At 38.2% G+C, this 18,046-nt stretch overlaps 1 pseudogene; it reads left to right on the top strand.

Annotated features, from left to right (window-relative positions):
• The first annotated feature begins 11,005 nt into the window (after nucleotides 1-11,005).
• LOC123797419 (3-beta-hydroxysteroid-Delta(8),Delta(7)-isomerase-like) lies at nucleotides 11,006-11,882 on the top strand (annotated as a pseudogene).
• The last annotated feature ends 6,164 nt before the right edge of the window (nucleotides 11,883-18,046 follow it).

Below are 18,046 nucleotides of genomic sequence, written 5' to 3' on the forward strand. Positions count from 1 at the left end.
ACTAAAAAAAAAAAAAAAGAGTGAGGGTTTAGTTCTGTGACGAAGGGCTCTGGCTACAATAGGGTACAGTAGTCATCAAGGTCAGAAACCACAAAAATTGACACAAGTTTTACTTCTTGTTTTGTGGGGTTCCAGTCCATGCATGTGCATGCATCCTGTCTTTGACCCGCTCTACTCTATATTCACCTTTACTTCCTGACGGACTGCACTGTGGGTTTGATGATCCGGCAACAGATGCAGAATCAGGAGTCTCTCAGAGATAGTTTAACAAGCTCCTGTAAGTTCTTAAGATAAGATAAACCTATAAGGAACTGCCTTAGGAATTTTTCTTTTTTAACATTTCTAAGTCTCTATCCTTTCAACTCTTTGGGTTATACCTTAAACTGACCTTTGACCAGAAAAATGGCAATTGCCCTTAGGTAGGGAAACAGCAGTCTAGCAGTCTCCAGTCTTCATGAGTATGTTCACATTTAACAAACTGTTTTCCCTTTGTGAATATGCATAGAACTGTTTTTGAGCAGTGGATTTTTAGTCTTCATGGATCAAACAACAAAAGAAATCTATCTACTGTAAGGACATGTTGAACTCAAACTTTAAAGCTCATCTCCTATTTTATTTCACTTTCGCAAATCTATCTGCATTTCCTAATCACATCTTTTATCTACAATGGAAAGAACATAGTCACAAACACAGTCCAATAATCAAAAGTTACGGCCATGTCAAAAATAGCATGCAAGTAGCATAAAGAAGCCACACATTTGCTTTACACACTTCGTGATCAAATTTCCGGGGAGAAATTAAAGTCTCCTTGCAAGTCAAAACCCGAAGACTGAGAGGAATTAGTAGAAAAATTCAAAGTATTTGGATCTTGTGAGTTAAAAATTCCAAAGGAATTAAATCAGCTTTTTTTTTTTCCTGATTCTGTTCGATCTCAACCTGAGGACTTTATGAAATGTCTTCAGCATTGCCCACTAGGTGCATAAATATGTGTCCTTCAGGACCTTAGGAGGCGAATTCGTGCAGTGCCCTGTCTCTGAGGCTCCTCATTCTATGCGAGAAGTAGAGTGCACTAAGAAACACAAGAGCGTCCCACGACGTTATGCTCACCTGTTGCTCTTAGAGCGTGACTTAATACCTCGTCAGTCATTTAGAAGTTATTCCAGGCTATTTTACTTTCCTACCATACAATATTAGGTATCGTCCAGGATGAATGCAGAGATTTAGCAGTATCAGAAGACAAGAATGTAAATGGAGAACTCAGTTGTTTTCTTTTTTCTTTTTTTTTAATGGACTATTTTTTTTTTTTAAAGCACTATTAGGTTCATAGCAAAACTGAGCCGAAAGTACAGAGAATTCCATGCAACTCCTATCCCCACACAGGCAAAGTCTCCTTTAGTACGTGGTGAGATGGTAGCATGGTACCTATCACTGTTCTCCCTCCCCGCATCAATAAAATGGGCCCATTACATTGATGATATAATGTTAACATGTGAAGATTTCCCTTTGCTTCAGGACACCCTGCAGGCTTTGCTGGGACATCTGCAAAGGAAAAAATGGGCAGTAAACCCCCAAAACTCAAGGCCCAGGCACTGCCATAAGATTTTGGGTGTCTGGTTGGATAAGACACGTGTCCCAAAAGCTGTGACTGATAATGTGCAAACTTATCCAACGTCTAAGAATGTGAAAGAGGTATAAGCCTTTGTAGGAATTTTGGATTTTGGAAGATTTTTAATACCCACCTGGCATGGTGCCCCCACCCCTTTTACCACCTGGTAAAGAAAGGGCACTGTCATGAGCATGCCGTGAAGGTGCACACACGCATCGTGTCTTTCCACAATGTCAGCTTCATTCAATCATAAATAAAGTTAAATCACAATTCTAAAGCAGGTTCAGGATTCCAAACTCAATGACAGCTCTCCGTGCGATTAAACTTGGCTTCTTACACAGCACCCAAGCAGGACAGAAGACAAGCCACACAACAAACAAGATAACAGAAGGGGGTAGGAAGTGAACAAACCAGCTGCGAGTTCAGTCTGTGGGCGCGCAGTTGAGCTAAGGCTTGGGTCTGGGCCGGCTCAGCTCTCGGCACTTACTGCTTCTGATGATCCAGCAGTGAAGGATTTCGGTCTGTTCAGAGATCAGCTGGGCAGAGTCTTCGGTAGCAGTTGCCTTTTTTAAGTGGTCAGACATTGAGGGGTCAGGTCTGAAGGGTCTGACAGGTGGCTGCCAAAATCCTTCCCTTTTTAAAGGGATTTCATCAGTTTTGGGTCTCTGCAGACCTCCTCTCGTTCTGCTCCTTATCAGTTGGTCCCGGTGGTATCTCCTAGCTGCAGAACCTTAACTGCTTGTGTCATTGCTTGACACAGGCTCCTGCTTGACATGAGAGACTCCATTTTGCTCTCTATAGGCACATATGGGACTAAAGATCAGAGCAATGGCCACCTTTGAAAAGGCAAAAATACTAATGAAATAGATTATAGCCGTGGACATCTCCTAAGCTACCATTTGAATTAGATATGCTCTGACTCCAGAAGGTATGAATTGAGCACTGTGGCAAAAACAACCAAAGGGGAGAATACTCCTGGGATTTTGGTCCCTGCTCTGGAAGGGGGCAAAAACCTGATATGACCCGTAGAGTAACAGCTCCTAGTTGTATACACAAAATGCCTCTGGATAGAGCCTTTCTCAAAGCACCCAGTGCAACAGCCAGTAGGCTGAGCTCAAACTGGTCTGGCTGGTGATTACACTTGAGCCCTAGCCATTAACCCTTTGCACTGATAGTTGGGCTATTCTAAAGGTATTAACCCTACGCCTGGGACAATGGGAAGCCAAGGGGATAGATGATCAAAATTACCCCTTATGGGGCCAGGAAGTATATAAAAAGACATTTGCAAGAACCTGAGGCAATCCTCACTGTTTTGTGCGTGTGTGTGTGTGTGTGGGGGGGTGTTCCAGTTAATAAAACACTGACACCCCCTGGCAATCAAGAAGCTAATGCCTTAGCTCAGGTACAAGCCCCATCTACCATTGACCCTTCAGTAGATATGGCAAATTGGGCTCATGAACAGAATGGCCACCACAGTGCCTGAATAAGATGACACAGTGCCAAGGATGCCGGATTGCCTTTGAAATATAGTGACTTGGTTAATGCAATGACAGCATTGCCTATATGTTCTAAACAATTCCCAAAGAAACTGCCAAAGAATCTGGGGCTTACCTACTAGAGTTCCCAGCTGGTGAAGAATTGGCAAATTGATTTTATTGGCTCCCTCCCTCCTAGTGAGGGTATTAAATATGCCGTGGCTTATGTGAACACTTTACCTGGCCTAATCCACCATGCAATCCAGGCTGCCACCACTAGGGGATGAAAGCAACTGAGTTCCATATATGGATACCCTTGTTGAATAGGTAATAATCAAGGATCACATTTCAAAGGTCATGATACGCAAGACTGGGCAAAAGAGCATGACTTTCAGTCGAGGTTCCATCTCCACTATTACCCACAAGCATCCAGGTTGGTAAAATGACAAAATAAAATATTAAAGCAGCCAATTAAATTGTTAATGGGTAAAATCACCTTGGGTGGGTGAACTAAAATATTATTCCAGGCTTTAATATATTTGAATGTTCAATTAGTAGGGCCTGTTGCCCCATATGCCAGACTGAGGGCCCTTGCCTAGACACCCAATACTGCAAAGGTGGGGGAAATCGTGGTAGACGACTATTGCCCAACTCTCTTGGTCAATCGACACGCTATGCTGCTGGGAACACCAAGCCCCATCACGCCTGGAGCAAGAATTATCTACTGGAATTTGCAATTGGACATCCTACTGGGATGGGTGAATTAATTTCCGCCTCTGGGTGAGGGGGAACTACTCAGTCTCCACTGGGATCTCGTTGCCCTCCTGCAAGCTGGATCTATTGAAACACGCTATACATGGTATGGAACATGTGCAAGTGAAGGAAGGGAAGAGGTGGGGCTCCTGGTGTGGCAGATCTCACCCCAGACCATCTCCTCACACCTGACAGTGCTGTCCCCACAGCCAACTCATACGGTATATATAACTAGGTCAAATTACTAAAGCTATCAGCTTCCCTCTCTTGAAGGCTGGGGTTGGGGGGAAACAAATTATCATTTGGCTGTCATCTTTGTTTCCTCCATTGGCTTGGAGGACATTATAACACACGTGAAAGCCCTTGTTAATTCATCCAGCAAGTCTTAAATGATAGCGAACAAAGTCTATCCTTACTGAACGCTGAAATGTCTGATGAAAAAAGCTGTCCTCCAAAATAAAATGGCCTTCGACTTTATTACTGCCTCACAAGGAGACACTTGTGCCATTATCCAAACAGAATATTATGTGTTCATACCTGATGAGTCGGCTAATGAATCATCTTTATTAAATCATACGGACACAAATGAATGCCCTGAGTGATCAAACCCACAGCCTAAGGGATTTAATAAATCAAGGGTTTGGATCCTAGGGCTCTTGGTGGAAAAAGTTGTCAGTGATTTGGGGAACTATTGTCTTAATCCGTGTTTTCTCTTGCGTGTGCCTGCACGGCTGCTGTGACATCTGCCTCCAATGCAGCCAGCCAGCCTCCAGAAGAGCTGCCGCCCTGCTAATGAAACCCCTTGCCGACTGCTCAGGAACCACTACAGAAAAAAAGTCACATGATTTTATAAGAGCTGCTCCTGAAGAATGGAGTGTTGGAAAACATCATCAAAAGGCCGTGACTGCTGACTGACCCATGACCGGAACCCAGGCACTCAGAGGCACCTTATTCCCTGCTTGGAACACGGGCTCTGCTTATCTTCCCCACACCTAGAGGCTGCTCTGAGGACGTAGCCTTGAGATAGTGGTGTGGTGTAGAGAACACCTGCATGCTATTCATGACTAAACCCATCTAAGGCCTCTCTGGATGGGTGTGGGGAACCTTTTGTCTTGCTGCCACCCAAGACAAGCCTGTTCCCTTTGCTTATTTAAACTGCCACCTACCAACGTGGGGTGGCCTGTGCCTTTCTTCGTCTCACCCTTCCCTCTGAGTACAGGGCACGTTTCAGATTATACCAGGGAAGCTCCCAGAAGGATTACTAACCAAAATTACTCTACCTCCTGAATGAAACAATGCCAGAATAGATGTCTCCAAGATGCAATGATAAAGTAATAAAATGCACTGTTAAAAAAAATTTCTTTTTCTTATATTTGACAAAAAATAAGATTAAAGTTCATTGACTAAACAAATTTAAAACCAAATATATTCTTAACGGAAGAACTTACACATGCCTGTACAATTTTTCTTCCTTACCACAATCCAACAAGGAGATTATTTTTATTTACCGAACATTACACATGAAAGAAACAGAGCCTTGATAAGGCTAAATAAGTTATCCAAGGTCACACAGCCAGCAAGTGCTAGAAGCAGGATTTAGTTGTGGGCGATCTGCCTCCGGAGTGTGACCCTTAAGCCAATATGCTACACAACTTCATGAATAAAAACGATTCCTTGAGAAAAGATAAAATAAATTGGGACATTTAGATTCTGGTATAGATTATAACTCGTTATCTACAAAAATTCCAAGTTGTGCCATATCCTTTGACAGACCCTAGCATCAGTTCTGAGAAATTACTTGTACCAGACTATGCATCTGCATAGATTAAGGAAAACATACATTTTATTGACATTTTCAAAATGGTACTGTTTTTAAAACTCTATTGCAAATTGTTAGGCCAGAAATCAATGATGTATTAAGAGCGCTAATGCAGGCAGTGCTACAAGCTCTTAAAAAGGACCAACACCATTGTTAGTAGATAAATTATGCAAGCTTGGTCATGCACATCTGCTGATTTGCCAGATAGCTAATTAAAATGCATTAAAGCCATTATGCTGTTTAAAGGCACATTTTGTGATTTCATAAAATGTCATTTATCTAGTTTAAACCATACTTGTTTTGATCTGCTGCACAAAAATCACTAAAGGCACAGATTTTGCATATAAATGTACCTCTAAAGAAGAAGTATGTGTTTCTTTTGACCTTAGTTTGAATGGAATATAATCTATTTTGATGACATTATAGTGGACAAAAAATTCCATGCCTAGTACATTGATTTTGATTCTTTACTAGGAGTGATTTTTTATATTTAATTTATTATATTTAATTACATTCAATCTGAGAGAAGCTCTCATAATAATATTATCAGCTAACATTTATTGAATTTTGATATGTAACAGGCAAATTTAATTTCTTAATATATATTAAATAGCTTTATACTCAAATCATTTAATCCTCAAAACAACCTTTTAGAATATATATATGTATATATATATATATATATATACATATATATATAATCGTTATTTTTCAGCTAAAACAAAACTGGTCAAATATCACCCTACTAGAAGGTGGGGGATTCAGCATGACTAGCCCACTCAGGCTTGCTCCTGAGCTCTGACCCATCATCTTTTTCCACCTCTCAGTTTTTCCAGTAGAAATCATCTTTATTTTCTCAGGAAACAACAGCAACGAAATAAAATAGATTTTGCAGTTCCACAGTAAAATCTCTAACATTACTTAAGATTTGAAAGGTATTTGAAAAGGCAGAAATATTTCGTTTGGCTCACAGCCATGTTTACTCATGGAGTCAGGGTTGTTTTCACATAACCATGTTAAAGAGGGTAAAGATCAGTCATACTTTAACAATATTGAAGAGGCTTCAAGTTAAGACAATATTTATTCAACTTTGAAATGCCCTTTCTTTCCCCCCAACTTTATCTACTCTTTCAAAAGAAGAGGTCTCTTTTAAGTTAAAATAAAAGAATGCCTTATTTTTCTCAGGAAATATTATCTACATATAGCAAAGTTTCAAAATAAATTAACACAGTCACCTTCGCTTGAAAAGAAATGACTTATCACAACATTATTTTCAGTAGGAATTTTACATTATACAATCTACCCTAAACCGTGAGGTAACACGGAAACTGCTAAATTGGACTCCTTTAGTTCTGCGGGTTTTACTCTAACAAACATAGACAGGATTAAATAGATGAAAGCAATTGCTTTTCTTTTTCTTTTCTTTTTTTCTAAATAAGGTAAAGAAAGGGAGTAAGATGTATGTTTCCAGCTTCAGCCAGATGTAACACTTCCCCTCATTCTCAGGAGGTGGAATCTGTATCTATTTGTCTACCCACATATTTGTTTTTTTTTTTAACATTAAAAATATCATTTCATTTATTCTTATTTAACGCTGTGTTTTCAGTTTTTAAATTAAACATGATTCCATATTCAGATTTATAAACTTAAATCAGAAACATCATATTTGTCTATAAAAATATGCTGGTTTTTGTAAATATCTGATTTTGATGGTTGGTGGGTTTTTTTTTAATGATTTTTTATTATATTATGTCAGTCACCATACAGTACATCCCTGGTTTCTGATGTAAAGTTCGATGATTCATTAGTTGCGTATAACACCCAATGCACCATGCAATACGTGCCCTCCTTACTACCCATCACCGGTCTATCCCATTCCCCACCCCCCTCCCCTCTGAAGCCCTCAGTTTGTTTCCCAGAGTCCATTGTCTCTCATATTTGTAATCTTACGTAGAGTCTTGGGCACTGTTTTCATGCTTTGGAAACCTACCTAATTTGTGTTACTCTAGACCAAAGTTCTCAAATCTAAAACTTAGAGGAAAAAACCCCACATTTGTTCGTGTACATGCCCACATGCCTGTGCATGAGCACAGACGCACACGCAAACACACACTTTTCCTGTGAAGAATTGATGAGAAGAAAAATGTGGTTTGATTTATAGTTGCTTATATTCAATATTTGACACCAGATAAAAATTGACTGTGACAACTTTGTGTCCCACGTCATGGGTGGTCCTGAAGAACACTGAGAAAGGGAAAGACTCTAATCAATAGGTTTTTAGCAGGGAGTCTGCCTGTCAAATTTGCCCAGAGAAATAGCTAGAGGAACTTATTCCTAAACAGTTGCTAGTGGTTTGACTTCATGATGAACCACTTGGAAGAAACAAATGGAAAGATTACTGATGAGGTGCTATGAAGAAGAATCATGTGAATAGAGTCTCATGAATGAACCAGTGAGTATGTGCTTGTATTTTATGAGAATCCTCACCCAAGTAGCAGAAGAGGTTTTCAATAATCACATGCACGAAATAACCCTTTCTATTAATAATTCTTCCCCAGCCATCCCACTGATTGCTCAATGGCCTCAAGAAAGATGCAGTTTACGCATGAGCTTGAGCATATGGGCTTCACCTCACCAAATCAATCTTTCCAGTGTTGATGACCATTTCCGGAGGGACTGGCCAGCCACCTAGTAGCAGATTGATTATCTTAAAGATGCAGAGTTGATGCTTTGTCCTCACTGGGAAGGATAATTAGTCTGTCTATGCATTGATTGCCTTTTCCACCAGTAATTATTGGGCTTGCACAACCATATATGAAATTATTAATACCATATTCACCATCTTTATATGCCAAATAGCATTATTTCTGACCATGTAACACATTTACAATGAAAGAAGTGAGAAAGTGGGAAAAAAACTTATGATACTCACTGCCCCATCCATGTATATGATCACCAAGAACTGATTGGCCAGATAAGACTGGTAAAATGTTCTAGTGAAGAATCAGCTATGGCATTGGCTAGAGAAGGTTAGAGTTCTGTTCCACAAGATGTGGAATATATTCTGATACAATCGATCTGTAGTGTTGTTGTGTTGTTTCTCCATGAGCCAGCACACATGGGTCAAGGAAACAAGGGTTGAAAAAGGAAGTGGTTCCTTTCTCTAGTATTTCTAAGAAATTATGTGTGTGAGTGTGTGTGTCTGTATGTATTTCCTCCTATTACTAAAGCTTGCACTTTGATTGCTTAGGGGTCTTAATTCTAAAAAGAAGAATGCCTTCTCCAGAACAGGCAACCACATTTCTATTAATCAGTAGTGAAGACTTCCACTGGGTATATTGGGATCTTCTTTCATTAATTCTTCAAAGTAACTCTCCAGGGTAACCCTGTTATCAATAGTAAATTGGGTCGGTGGTAAATGGTAGGGAGGCATATATTAAGAAACCATTGAATTCTCTGGTTGGGGAAGGGTTATTCTTAATATCTCCAGGGGTAAAAGCTGAAAGAAAACAAATAAAACTCAATTTGGGCTGGATTAGTAAGAACTCTAAAACTCCAGTAATGAGTGTTTGAATCACCCCAAAAGGTAAGTCACAATGTCTAGATGAGGTACTTGCTGACGTGTTAGCTCAGAGCAAAGTGAACCCACGGTGAGTAGTGAAAGAAGGAGGTAATAAACATTGACTTCCAACTACCTATGAAATGAGAATCATAATGCTTATAATTTTTTAATTTTTAGAGAGAGTGTGTGAGTTGGAGGGAGAGGCAGAGAGAGAGGGAGAGAGAGAATTTTGTTTAAAGATTATTTATTTGTTTATTTTAGAGCAAGAGAGAGCGCATGAAAGGTGGGGAGGACCAGGAGGAAAGGGAGAGAGAATCCTCAAGCAGATTCTCCGCTGAATGGGTCCTATCCCAGGACCTTGAGATCATGACCTGAGCCGAAATCAAGAGTCGAACTCTCAACTGACTGGGTCACCCAGGTGCACCATAATGTCTATAATTATATCATTTTGCTTTGTTATGTAGATGTTTAAAAAATATTAATCAGGGGCACCTACGTGGCTCAGTCGGTTGAGTGCCTGCCTCTTGGTTTCGGCTTAGGTCATGATCAGAGGGTCCTGGGATTGAGCACAGAATGGGGCTCACTGGGGAGTCTGCCTGAGATTCTCTCTCACCCTCTCCCTCTGGCCCTCCCCCTGCTCATGCTCTCTCTCTCTCAAATAAATAGATAAATCTTTTTAAAAAATTAACCAATGGGTCACCTGGGTGGCTCAGTGGGTTAAATGCCCAGCTCTTGATTTCAGCTCAGGTCATGATTTGAGGGTCATAGGATCAAGCCCCATGTCGGACTCTACATTGAATGTGGAATACTGTATCTTTCTCTCTCTCAAAAAAAAATAAATAAATAAATAAAAATTACCAATAGTACATTTTTTTCTTCTTGCCTGTTTCTTATTATTTTATAAAAGGTGTTCATGGTGTTAGTTAACTTTCTAATTTAATCTTTAGGTTATAGGTTATCAAAGGGCAGGTTGTGGTTGATCTAGAAGAGGAAGCAAATGGCAAAGGACAAATGAGTTTTTGGTCTCCTTTTCGGAGAAGCGATGAGAACCATCATTAAACAAAGAAACTATCATGTTAGGAAGTAATACAGTTGCTATTATTTTTACTTCCAAATTAAATCTAATTGGAAAAATAAATTTGGATGTTGAGTTGACAAGCTCATGGACTATCTCACTGTTTTGTTATCATCTTGAAATCAACTATAGCTCCTTGCAATTCCATCTGTAGAATAGGAGAAAAATTTGATAACTTAATTTCTAGACTCTCTTTCCCATAGAATTCTGGTACAATATTAGAATGCAGAAGATGGTGTGAAGAGTTCCCCCCCCCCCACTGGCCATACCAGGATGGTTTTCTTTGCATAATACAGGTGTAAAGTTTACATTAAATTGCAGGATTTCTCAAGTGTGTCACCCAGGTCAGTACTGAAGTTACCACTGATTATCAAACCCAGTTTTCAGGGTTTACTGTAGCCTTTTAATTTCCTGACAGCAGCCATGGTTTTCCATGAGCATTTTTTCCCCAACCTTCCAACTTTCTTGATTAATTTTACTTATAGTACTGCCATCTACCTACCTACCTACCTACCTACCTACCTATCATGTTCATCATCACCATCTATCTAATAATATTAGTCATTTTTAGCATACAACTAAGTGACATTAATTATATTCACAATCTATTTCAGATGCAGTCATTACCACTATCTTTATAACCTTTTCTATTACCTCAAACAGAAGCTCCATGACCCCATTTTCCTCTTTCTTGCAGCCATCACCCTACAAAGACATGACCACCGACACCAGCCCCTTGCACCCATACTGGCCTTGGCACCTGAGGCTGGACATCTTTGTGCCTGGTGACTGTCCCACTTGGCATCTCCTGGTTGGCCTATTCTCCATCTCTGGGGTCTTAGTTGCAACCACATGGTTGTTATCAGGTTATACTGTTGTTGTCCCCCTGGGGACTTGGTAGCAACCGTCCATGTGCTGGTTTGCAGTATGTGGGTGGTTTACATGTATTTACATGGTGATTGAAGTCTGGTTCAGCCTCTACTACAAAGACTTTCTTGGATACCAAGCTTTCTTTTTTTTAATTTAATTTATTTATTTGACAGAGACAATGAGACAGCACAAGCAGAGGGAACAAAAGGGGAGAATCTGGCTTCCTGCTAAGCAGGGAGGCCAAAGTGGGGCTCGATCTCAGGATCCCAGGAACATGACCTGAGCTGAAGGCAGATGCTTAACTGACTGAGCCACTCAGGAGCACCAAGACCAAGCTTTCTTGCCCCAACTCTGGAAAACCTATGCCACAAGAGACAGCTGATACAACCTGAGAGACAATTTCACAAAATGCATGGAGACCATCACAGCTTGCCTATGGGTGGTGATCACCTTTCTCCAGCAGACCCTCTGCTTTGTCTATAGCTTGTGGCCTCTGTGGATCAGATCTATAGGGATGTGCTCTATTTCCTGACAGAGCACCAGGACAGATTCTTGCATGGGGAGCTGGGCTACCCATTTACTTCTGGTTTTACTTTGTCTTCATGACCATCCTGTGGCTGGTGTTGCCTGGAATCTTCATGCTTGATTCTCTAAAACAGTTCACTGGTGCCCAGGACATGCTGGACGCCAAAGCCACAAAAGCCAAGAGCAAGCAGAATTAAAAAGTAATAGACTAAGCTTGAATACTAACTGATGAGGAACACTTCACCAGTCAGAAAAGTCCAGTTCTTACCCCCACAGGCTGGAGGGACAAAGCAAATTGATCTGTCAAACTCAGGCTGATGGGTAAGCAACCAGAAGGGTCAGAGGCAGGAGCAGGAGAAGAGCTGTGTGGAGCTACTGCCAAGAACCACTGGGACAAAGGTACAGAAGAACCTAGGAGGTCCATGATGGTGACAGTTTTTAAAGTCAGGAAATAGGGGCGCCTGGGTGGCTCAGTCAGTTAAATATCTGCCTTCGGCTCAGGTCATGATCCCAGGATCCTGGGATCAAGTCCTGCATCTGGCTCCCTGCTCAGTGGGGTGCCTACTTCTCCCTCACCCCTTGCTCCTCTCCCTTGCTCATGCTCTCTCTCTCTGTCAAATAAATAAATAAAATCTTAAATACATACATACATACATACATAAAATCAGGAAATAAAAGATCTTGACATTCCCCCCCGCCAAAAAAAAGAGAGAAGAAAACTCCATGACCGGTAAACAATGACTCCTCATTCCCTCTGCTGCTGGCAATCTCTAATCTATTTTCTGTCTCTAGGAATTTACCTTTCTAATATTTCATGTAAGTGGAATCACATTAATCTTTTTGTTTCTGGCTTATTTATCTTAGCATAATGTTTTCAGGGTCATCCTTAAAAGAATTTTTTATGGATAAATAATATTTCATTGCGTGCATAGTACCACACTGTGTTTATTCATTCATCTGTTAATGAATTTTGTATTGTTTTTATCTTTTGACTATTGTAAATAATGCTACAATGAACACTGATATACAAATATTTACTTGGATTTCTGACTTCAATTACGTTGGGTATATGCCCAGTAATGGAACAACTGGGTCATATGATAATTCAATATTTAGCTTTCAGAGGAAGCATCAAACTGTTTTCCACAGGGCCTGTACTATTTTCATTAACAGTACAAGGGTTACAATTTGTCCAGAACCTCACCAACACTTGTTGTTTTCTGTTTTTTTTTTTAAATTTTATTTAATAGTCATCCTAGTAGGTATAAGTGGTAACTCATAATGCTATTAAATATCTTTTCAAGTGATTACTGACCATTTGTGATTTTTGTAGGAATAGCTGTTTAAATTATTTGCTCATTTTTAAATAAGGTTTGTCTTCTTTTGAATTGTAGGAGTCCTTTTTTTAGTAATAGTATTTATTAATAATATTAATATATCCTAGATAGTAAACCATTATTAAATATATGATTTGCAAATATTTTCTACCATTCTGGAAGTTGTCTTTTCCCTTTCTTAATAATGTCTTTTGATATCAAAAAGTTTGTATTTTGATAGAGTCCAATTTATCTATTTTTTTTCTTCCATTTGTTTTTGGTATCATATCTAAAAATTCATTGCCAAATCTGAGTCACCAAGATTTACTCCTACATTAGATTTAGCTTTTATGTCTACACCATTGATCTATTTTGAGTTAATTTTTGTGTATGGTGTTAGGTGGATATCAACAGCATTCTTTCGCATGGAAATTCAGTTCTCCCAATACCATTTGTTGAAGAGACTGTTCTTTCTCCATTGTTTGAGCTTGGAACACTTATTAGAAATCAGCAGGCCACAGATGCATGTGTTTATTTCTGAATTCTCAATTCTATCCCATTGATCTAGCCTTATGCCAATACCATGTTCTTTTGTTAAGTAGATTGGGAGTGTGTTTGAAATTAGGAAATGTAAATCTTCCAACTTTTTTTTTCAAAATTGATTTGGTTATTTGAGGTCCCTTTCAGTTCTACATGAATTTGAGGATTGGTTTTTTCATTGCTGCAAATAAAAGTTTTGGAATATAATAGGGATTGCATTGAATGTGTAGATTATTTTGGGTAGTATTGACATCATAACGATGTTAAGTCATCCTTTCAATGTATTTAGATCTTCTTTAACCATTGTTTTGTAGTTTTCAGTGTACAAGCCCTTCACCTCCTTCGTCAAATTTATTCTTAAGTGTTTTATTCTTTTGGATGCTATCATAAATAAAAATTTTTAATTTCTTTTCTATATATTCATTGCTAGTATATAGAAACAGAACTTTGAGTGTTGATCTTGTACTCTGCAACTTTGTTAAATTTGTTATTAGTTCCAGAAGCATTCTTGTCCATTTTTTTGGTGAAAATCTCTATATAGTGATATATCATTTGCAGATAGTTTTACTTCTTTTCCAATCGGGGTGTCTGTTATTACTTTTTCTAGCCTAATTGTTCTGGCTAAAACTTCCAGTACAATGTTGAAAGCATGAAAGTGGACATTCTTTTCTTGTTTTTTTATTTTAGTAGGGAAAGTTTCAGTCTTCCACTTGAGTATGATGTTAGCTATGGGTTTTTCATAAATGTCTTTTGTTGTGTCAGTGAATTTCCTTTCTGTTCCTAGTTTTCTGTTTTTATCATGAAAAAGTATTTGGATTTGTCACACACCTTTTTCACATCAACTGAGATAATCATGTATTTTTCCCCCTTCTATTAATATTACATTGATTGATTTGTTTATGTTGAACCACCATTGCTTGCTGGGATAAATCCCACTCGTTAATGGTGTATAATCATTTCCTTGTGCTGTAGGATGGTTTTGCTAGTATTTTATTTAGAATTTCTACATCTATATTCATAAGGCAGATTGGTCTGTGATTTTATTTTGTTGTAATGTCTTTATCTGGCTTAACGGGGAACTCCAGGAATTAGTTTGGAAATGTTTTCTCATCTTCTATTTCTTTGAAGAGTTTGAAAAGAATTGGTGTTAATTCTTCTTTAAATGTGTGCTAGAAGTTACCAACAAAGCCTTCTCACCCTGGACATTTATTTGATGCCATGAAATGTTTTTAAGCACCTAATTCCTTACACTTGGCATCTTATGATCCTTGGGTTCTTTTATTTTGTTTTATCTGGCTTTTCTTTTTCTGAGTGATGCATAAAGCAGTGGCTCCTACTTGACTAAGAGTAAGTTGATGTATTACAGCTGTAGAAATTATTAAAAGATAGAAATACTAGTAACACTGTATTTATATAAACCCAAGGGGTGCCTGGGTAGGTTAGTTGGTTAAGTGTTTGCCTACAGCTCAGGTCATAATCCTGGTAGTCCCAGATATTAAACCCCACTCAGCAGGGAGCCTGCTTTTCCCTCCTCCCTCTGCTGTCCCCCTACTCGCTTGTGCTCTCTCTCACTCTCTCAAATAAATAAATAAATAAAATCTTAAAAATAGGGGCGCCTGGGTGGTTCAGTCATTAAGCATCTGCCTTTGGCTCAGGGCGTGATCCCGGCATTCTGGGATCGAGCCCCACGTCCGGTTCCCTGCTCTGCTGGGAGCCTGCTTCTTCCTCTCCCACTCCCCCTGCTTGTGTTCCCTCTCTCGCTGGCTGTCTCTCTCTCTGTCAAATAAATAAATAAAACCTTTAAAAAAAAATCTTAAAAATAAATAAATAAATAAATAAACTTGACCTTTTTCTGTAAGAAGTCATTTGACTCTCAATTTCATCTAGGTGAAATTATACATAGAGAAGCCACTTCAACTTTTACCTGAAATTTTTTGGAGACCACTATTACATGTGGACTTTTTAAACATAAAAGTAAAGTGATGTGTTACACTTAGTTGTTTAATCATGTTTGTATTTTCATCACTTGACACTTTGATAAAAAAAATGTTCAACTAATAAATTTTGAATGAATGACAATGATGTAATTAGTTGTCGCAATATTTATTAGTGAAATAGGAAAATAAAGATTAATATATTATACACAAATTAACAAAACTCCAAATGTTTTTATCATAATTTTAAAAACCTCACATCATATTTTAAAGCACAAAATATGTAATTAATTCAACACATGTTCTCTAAAGATATATGACTGACTTACATAAAAATAGAATTTCTGCTGTATGGGAAAGAAACTGTCCTTAAAACATAAAAGATATATTTAAGACTTTAATTCTGCTGAGAAAACAATTTAACTACAAGCCAAGGCATTTTTTCAGCAATATCTGACTGATACATTTAGTGTTAGACAGGTTTGAACACAGCTGAATGAAGAGTTTCAAATGATGGCATGGTATTTGATTTTTGCTCTCTCAGTTTTTGATTCTGTATTTCTCTGTATATGTTTCCTTATTAGTTAGTGATTTCCACATGGCAGATATGGGCAACTCAAATGCACATTCTTTTTATGACTCTAGGTCTGGTGCTTGTATGAGATGAAAAAAGGCATATAAGACATTTTGGTCATATGAAAAAGAAGGTCCAGAAATACATGGTTTCTTTGTCTAAAAGACAGAAGTTCTGGAGGGAAAAGTTGAAGTGAATGGCAAATTCTTCAAATGCTTTACCTTTATGGGATAGTCAGGGATATCAAGGAAGGTCTTGATTCTGAGGCTGAAGCAAGTACATGAGGGTACCCTAAATTCACAATACTTGTTCTCTCAGGCCCTTCTGGATATTGAATGCTCTTGTGTTTATGCCAAAGACATGCTCAAACCCCAACTTTCCGTGATAACCAGCTGAGGTAGGGAGAGTGCCATGGGCAGCATAAGTTCCTTATTCTCAGTATGGAAAAAAATCTGAGTTGAAAAAAAGTGTCTTAACAGACACTTCAAGAGTTGTGTGTCCCAACTAGTTTGTTTTCTATTAACCACTCATGAGAAAGAAAAAAAAAAAATAAACATGAAAATGATTTTGTGTATGCAAATAGCAGAAGTACTACAATAATATTATTTATATTTTATTATTTCTTTTAGACACAATCTTATATATAAAGAGATTTGCATTTTAGTTAGCCCATGTTTTTTTTTAAGCATCATATTCAGATGTTCCTTTGTCTTTAGGCTGACTAGAGATAAAGGTCTAGAAGGATGAGAGCTAGTGAAATTGATTTACACAAGGAAGGTGGATAATTTTGAAAAGAAAAGAAAAATAGTCTTGAAATTATGCAGACTCAGCATCTACCATTAGAGGAAAAAAATGGAATGAGAACAAAATTGAGTGATGGGATTTTATTTAGTTGTATAACAGCAAAAATGTGAACACGCTATCCTCTTTATCTCATAAAATAGCCAGTAAAATTAACATAGGTGTCTAAACACTGGAGTGAACTTAATTTTGAAGAGATTTTAATCAATTTATTAATTATTTTAAAGCTATTTATGATTAATTAAAAGGTTATTCATAAGAGTACTCTCACATTTGCATTCATTTTTGCTATCCTGATGAAATAGGCTGGACTCCACCCCCAAGTGGTTTGAATGCTAAGACTGATGGTCCCCCATGTGAGCGCACGTGCATACACACACACACACACACACACACACACACACACAATGGCATGAAAAAGTTTACTACTACATGAAAAGTTACTACTAACATAATGAGGTTTTGTGGGAGAACAGGCATGTGTCTTAAATTAATCTGAAAATATCCTGAGAAACAGCAATAAGTGAAAGTTGGTTTGAGGTTTTTATGGTGGTTAGATGGGAGGCCAGATTTAGGGTTCTCATGAGCAGCATGGTTTGAGTCTCCTGGAGACACCGAAGGAGAGATTTTTAGAACATTCTTATCATCAGCTCAAATTTGGAGCAAAAAAGGGCAGGGGGGAAATGAGTCTTAAAAGCTATATAACAGTCCAATATCAAAAAATGGATTCGTGCTCTTTTACTATAGTGTTCTTGCAAGAAGAACAGAGAATCCAAATACTGGGTATCCATAACTAATAGGAAGATTCTCATTTTATATACGCAAGAGACTGAATTCATGAGGAAGGATCAAGAGAATGTCTGTGCTAACTTTTGAACAAATAACTATGAAATGCAAATTATTCAAGTAAACTCAAAAGTGGAAAATCTAATAACTAAAATGAAAAAAAATCTACCTCAAAATAAACTTTGTAACATTAGGTTAAGACAATGTTCTGGGGAATTTCTACTAGATCTTAAAAAAAGAGATTGTTACTATGTTATTAATCTTTCCATCACATACGTTAAAGGCCTTCCAAGTTTTTTAAATACATAGCATACAAACAAAATAATGAATATCAGATTAGAATTAGTTTGATGAAATAAGGATGAATAAACAACTGGGAATGTTTAGATTTCTTGAAGAAGAAGAAAGGA

This window comes from Ursus americanus, chromosome 29, assembly GCF_024610735.1.
Source record: "Ursus americanus isolate L20-20 chromosome 29, mUrsAme1.1.p, whole genome shotgun sequence".
Classification (NCBI taxonomy): Eukaryota; Metazoa; Chordata; class Mammalia; order Carnivora; family Ursidae; genus Ursus; species Ursus americanus.